At 50.0% G+C, this 4,504-nt stretch overlaps 1 long non-coding RNA gene across 2 annotated transcripts; it reads left to right on the top strand.

Moving 5' to 3' along the window:
* The first annotated feature begins 726 nt into the window (after positions 1 to 726).
* Positions 727 to 3,966, top strand: LOC123586460. Of its 2 annotated transcripts, none has more exons than XR_006706804.1 (3): positions 727 to 991; positions 1,816 to 2,001; positions 3,380 to 3,966. It is a non-coding gene; the product is annotated as an uncharacterized LOC123586460 (long non-coding RNA). The 2 variants fall into 2 exon arrangements; XR_006706805.1 differs by lacking the exon at positions 3,380 to 3,966 and adding an exon at positions 2,762 to 3,155.
* The last annotated feature ends 538 nt before the right edge of the window (positions 3,967 to 4,504 follow it).

The raw sequence follows: 4,504 nt of genomic DNA, 5'->3' as shown, positions 1-4,504 counted from the left end.
AATATTACTTGAGGATGGGATGGTCTGGGAAAGCCTTTCCATAAGGGGAGATATCTGAATAGAGATGGGAACGAGCAGAGGGAGAGCCTTCAAGCAGAGGAAATAGGACATATGAAGGCCCTGGTGCACGAAGACATGTACCTGGTGAAGAAGACAATGATGGCAGACACAGGTGGGGGGCAGAGAGTCAATGGGGCAAGGGGTTGAGATTGTGTTCCGGGGTGTTATCAGAAGACACTGGCTTGGGGAGGGGAGACTGGCATGAGATGACTAACGATTTGGAAAGACCACGGTGACTGCTTTAGAGAATAGATTATAGAGGTTCCAAGAGGCAAAGCAAGGGCCAGTAGGGACTCTGTTACAGTGATCTAGGTGACAGCTCCAGGAGGATCGGAGTTGGGGGGAGAGGTGAGAAGGGTGCTAGCGTTAACCAGACTGCCTTCTGCAGTGCAGGAGAGAGAGACAGAGAGAGAGAGGAAGTAAGGAGGACTGCGGGGTTTTGCTCTGTGCAACTGGAAGGATGAAATTGTCCTGAGCAGAGATGGGGGAGACGGGGAGAGAACACACGTGACAGGGAAGCCTAGATTCCTGCCCTGAATTGCTCTGGTTCGTTTGGAGATGCCGACCAGACACCGCAGTGGAGACAGTTGGATACATGAGTCTGCGTCTCAAGGAGGTCGGGGGGTGGCGACACGGATTTGGGAGTAGCGCAGACATAGAATTAGGTGAAACCGTTGAAATAGCCACTTCGTAGATGAAAAGATTGAATATCAGATGTTTCTTATGATTCAACCAATATTTAAGTCTAAGTGACAGCGATGACAAAGAGAGTTAGTGTGATAGAGAAGAGGTCCAAGGACTGAGCTCAGGCTTATTCCACCTATTAGGCATCAGGAAGAAGAGAAAGACCCAGCATAGGAGTATCCTGGGATGTAGGAAGAAAGCCAGGAGCTTGTGGTCCCTGGAAACCAAATAAAGAATGTGCTTCAAGGTTAGTCTGAGTGTATACTGTGTCAGAGGCTGCCCAGGAATCAGGGGAGGGCATAGAGGGGATCACGAGACATTGGCCCCTGGGTCACCCAGGGAAAGTGCCTGACCTTGAGGAACTGTCAGGCCAACTTTGTGCGACCAGCAGGTTCTTGGTGCCTGCATGCCACATCGATGCTTCAACTTTGGAGGGTGACCATTCATTAGGAGCACTACAAACCTATCGGGAAGCCGCTCCTCCTTGAGGGACGCTGAGTACTAATGTCTTATTTTTCCCAATTGCTTTCCCAAATTAAAACAAATGGAATTCTCCATCGGCAGCAACCTCTCCCCGGCTCTTGGCTTTGAGTGATCTGGCTAACCTCCTCTCCCGCATGCCCTTGTCTTGTCCAAAGCCACATGTCCCCAGCAGTATCATGTATACATTTTCTGTTCTTGGTAATTTCACCTCCTAGGAGAGGAATGAGATCTGAATGGCCCCAGGAACTGTGGCCTCACCTGCCTGCAGCCCTGGGGGGATGAGCTGGGGAAGGAGTGGCTGGGAAGGGTGGGGAAGGGCAAGGTGTCTACCCAGGGTATCGAGGCTCATGCGGTTGGATAAGTTGTTTGGGTGTGTGAAGGAAGGAGAGTATAGATACAGGAAGAGGGAGGGAAAATCAAGACTGAAACATGGAGGTAGTCTTGAATGTTTTTATGTAACAGGCAGCAGATTTCCAGGCAAATATGTGATTTTTACCACAGTTACTGGCAACAGTTAGCACAAACAAGGAACGTTACGGTGGTGCTGGGCTTTGGGTAAAAGATTAACAGTCAGTGTTTTCTCTGCAGTGTCTGTTTCCTTCTGGACTTCCTTAGGGGAAAGGAGGGCTGGAACTGACGTGCCTGCTTCCCTCACCCGCAGGGGGATCTCCCCCGGGCCACTTTGTGTCGTTCGTGCATTCGTCGGTCACTTCTCAGGCATGGATGGAGCCCGCTGCTTGCCCAGCACTGAGTTGGATTGCATGCGAGTCAGAGGTAAAAAAAAAAAAAAAAAGGCACAAAGTCATGAAGGACAGCTGATCAAGGACTAAGGAGGGAAGATTAAACGGGGAGCTTTCTAGAGATAAAGAATAGGACTGGCCTATGTTCCCTGTTTCTGCAGGCTGGTTCCCCGCTGTGGGCTGTGCCCGTGGGGGGTGTCAGGGGCTTGGGTCAGAGAGGAAGCCAAGGGGTCTGCCAATTCCCACTGTGCAGTTAGCTGACCACATGGCTTAAACATGAGGCAGCTCTCTGGAGGAGTTTGCTCTCACCCCGAAATGCACTGTGGGATTCCAGTTTCTCCACGAAGGGCCAAAGCATGACTCCCCTCACTTTGCCCTTGAGGGACACCTGCTCCCGCGCAACTGGGTGTGGAAATGTTAAAGTTCCCCTCTCGGAACACACTCCCCACGATGCCAGAATGCACCCAAGAATGTCTGTGGGCCTTCCCTAATCAGAACTTTGGTTTCCTGTGTCTATTTGGCAACGATCGAGTAGGAGAGAGAGGTGGCCTGGGTGAAATGACAAACTTCTAGGAGGCTCCCTAAGTCCAGGCCACCAACCCTAGACATTAGCAATTATTTCGTACTTCACTGGGAGCCTCTGTTGAATTAAGGGAGGAGAGAGAGAGAGACAGAGAGACAGAGAGACAGAGAGAGAGAATGAGAGAGGTCCCATCACAGATCCTCTGTAGGCCGTCTCCAGAGCATAATTTTTGTTTTACTTTCTTCTGATATTTGCCCTTCCTTTCCCCCAGGGAGGCCAGGGAAACAGTCCTAAGGCCACCTCAGGGCAGGCTTTTTCCAGGAAGAGGCCAGAGTCTCCCTCCACCCAGCCAGGAGACCTGTTGGAGGCTGGCTTGGGTTGGACACGATTGCCCAAGCGCTGGGAGGGTAGACGAGTCAGAAAGAAACTGGGCATGGGCTCTAACATCCTTGTCTACATCACTGCTGTCTGCTAATGATTTTTGTTTGTTTGTTTTGTACCGATCACATCAACTTAAAGCCAGTTCTCAAGAAGCCCCCCTTGGCATACCCACCAACTGTGTCCCTTTCCTCCTGTTAGTCAGTGGCTGCTAATTAGAGAACAGACCGTTGCTTATCTACCAACACCCCCACCCCAAGGCAGCTAAATGAGTCACTCTTATTAAAAAATGACTTGTTTATCAAATCCTATTTGTGTCTCTTTCATATCCCAATTTTTTTTTTTTTTTTTTTTTTTTTTGTAGATTTAATGACTCTGAATGATAAGGTATTAGCAATAGGAACTTATCCCTTGAGTAACACAGGGCTTGGCTGTATTTCGGTGTGGAGACGACAACAACAGCAATAATGCTAATAATTACTAACCTTACTGAGCATTTTCTCCTTGCCAGGCACTACATGCAACACCTCACCTGCGTTATGTCATTGAATTGTCACAAAAATCCCTTGGAGGTAAATATTATTATCTTCATTTGCATTTAAGGAAACTAACAGTCGAGAAACTTGAAGTCAAACCCTGGCTGCTGAGGTCGCACAGGTGGTATTTCAGAGGCGTCTGCTGCCCATCCTACTTTCTCTTAGTCCAGTGCCTCTCACGATGTGGTCTTTGAACCACCGAAATCAGAAAATCGTGGGACTTTCTAACCTGCAGGTCCCTGGACTCTCTCTTAGACTCAGGGAATGGAAATCCCTGGGAAGTGGTCCTGGAATCTGCATTGTAAACCACATTTTGGACCTTGGGGAGGGAGTGTGTGGTTAACCCTAGGAACAGAACCGGCCCCTCCGTGTGGAGGCTGACCTGTGTTTTAGTCCTTGACTGAGTTCACGCTCTTTATTTAATCTCTCTTGGCTTCCATTTCCTCATTTGTAAACCAGGGTCTCCTGGTGGTTGTGAGGCTCGAAGACGATGTGCAGAAAGTAGAATAAAATGTTAGACGTAGAAAGCTCCGTGCAAATGCGTGGGGGTATTAATCGTGGGCTTGCCTGGGGACCGGGGGGCGGGGGGGGCAACCAGGGTACTGTGCACAGTGCTGGGCGCTTTGTGTGGAGATGGGGAAGGGAGAGCAGAGAACCTCCGGGAGCAGGATACCTTGGGGGTCCCTCAGCCTTCTTAGGAGGAGCCACGTCTGCCCCAACTCAAAGGAAATCACTCCTTTTCTTTCAAGGGGGGGCCCACTTTCTCTCTGGCCCCGGCCCTCACTTACCAAGCTATTTCACATGGGACCGAAGTGTGCTTTCTGCCTCAATTTCCCCATCTGTTCAGGGAAGAAAAAAGCACCCGCTCCCCCATGGCCGCGCTGGCTGTCGGTTGCCATTTCCTTAGGCCAGAATTATTCAACGTTCTCTGTGTGCCAGGGTCATGATCGTTCGTTTAACTCACACAACAGGGTTACGGCGTCTGTAGTTCAGTCAGACCCGTTTTATAGACGAGGGGACAGACTCGGGGAGTTTAAGTGATCTGCCCAAGCCAGTAAGTGATGGAACTTCGAGACTCGAGTTCTTCCCCTCCACACCAC

Source organism: Leopardus geoffroyi, chromosome C3, assembly GCF_018350155.1.
Source record: "Leopardus geoffroyi isolate Oge1 chromosome C3, O.geoffroyi_Oge1_pat1.0, whole genome shotgun sequence".
Taxonomy (NCBI): Eukaryota; Metazoa; Chordata; class Mammalia; order Carnivora; family Felidae; genus Leopardus; species Leopardus geoffroyi.
The sequence above is the reverse complement of the archived record's forward strand: the minus strand, read 5'-3'. Positions and strand labels throughout refer to the sequence as shown.